Below are 1769 nucleotides of genomic sequence, written 5' to 3' on the forward strand. Positions count from 1 at the left end.
TTTGAGAATCGCTCTCAAAATTAGTTACCAATCGATCGAGGAAATATCGCCGTTCTATTGTCCGAACGCAATAAGGTTGAAGATGTACTATTCTACAGAATGAAATAGCAAAGAAAACATTTATCATACTTTAATAACTTGAAATAAAAGCATTCACGCAATCATCAAAGCTATTAAACATTTCATTCATGCAAAAAGCAAAAACATGGTCCAAAATGAATGAAACGATTCCAAGACCCCAAAAGTCCTAAATCCTTAAGCAGCTTTAGCATGTCTTAAGTAGTTTAAGATTTTAGGTAAGCAAAACCTATTGCTAGTAATTTCCAAATTACTCTTGGTTAATAAATTAATACCATAATTTATCCCATTGCCACAACATAATTCCATTGTTGTTTGAGTTGAAACCACAATCAACGTGCTCCTTTAGGACGCCTTACCACCTAAGTCAACTAAAATAGCACCTCGCTTTAGCGTAAACTTACTATCTTAGATCCCTAGATTTTTGTAAGTGCTTGATTTGGAAGGCAATTTTTTTAAACTCAATATTACTTTGGACCTAGTTGTTTCTATGTTGGTTCGATTATTTAGTAAACTTAATCTAATCGAGTCATACGAAACAACCTATTCATGCAAAGCATACATACATTCATACATTCACGCATAATATATATATACACATATATATATATATATATATATATATATATATATATATATATATATATATATATATATATATATATATATATATATATATATATATATTAAATTGCATAAATAAATGGTGATCTAGTATGGCCCGAAATTTCTTGTCTTGAAGCATCCAATCTTCATCACCTCCTTGTTAGCTTGGCATCGTCTTGAATCTTCGTTCAAATGCTAACTTAAAGTTCTAAACTTAGAAATACTTGAAAATAATAAATTACATCAAAATTTCCATGGTACGCAGACCATATTTAGAACTTTACATTCAAAGATAGAACGGTACGCAGACCTTATTTAACTATCCTAAATTGGCCATACTAGTCACTTGGAGTACCTGCATTACATAAAATATATATTCTATGCATTCACCCATTCGTGTGCTAAAACGAATGGCCCATGTAAATATGCAAGTATTTACGTGAATTAATTAAAATTCACGTTCACATAAACGCGTCCTAAAAGATTAATCAATTTCCAAATTATTAATCCTTAGACTTTATACTAATTAAAATTGAATTTAATTAAAATAATGCGACCTACGAAAATAATTAATAATAATTATTTCATTTTAATTTTATTTAGTGGCTCCCACTCAAACAATTAATTATTCCGGATAATTAATTATGAAATATTAAATTAAAACTCGCGGCCTGGCCCAAGCAAATAAAATATTAAATTAAATATCCCGTTAGCCCAAATTAATGCAAATATACGAAGCCCAACGAAATAAATAATTTTCAACGAAAAAAGTTCAATTACGTAGTTGGACTTGGCTTGCGCCCAGCCCAATCCCTTGCGTGTGGCCCATGAGGCGCACGAGCAAGCTCGCACACCCCCAGGCCTTCGCGCACGCGCGTGTCCGCAGCTATCGATGCCCCTACGCTGCGTCGTGTGCGTTCGTGTGTGCTGGACGTCGCATGGCTCGCGTCTTGCTTCGTCGCAGCCCCGCAAGCGTCCCGCCCGCCCCTTTCCTCGCCCAACGCGCACGAGGCACGCAGCATGCTTGCTGCTGCCCGTGTCGCATGCGGCTTGGCCTAAGCATAGCAGCCCGTATGGCTCGACGA

This window comes from Spinacia oleracea, chromosome 1, assembly GCF_020520425.1.
Source record: "Spinacia oleracea cultivar Varoflay chromosome 1, BTI_SOV_V1, whole genome shotgun sequence".
Lineage (NCBI taxonomy): Eukaryota > Viridiplantae > Streptophyta > Magnoliopsida > Caryophyllales > Amaranthaceae > Spinacia > Spinacia oleracea.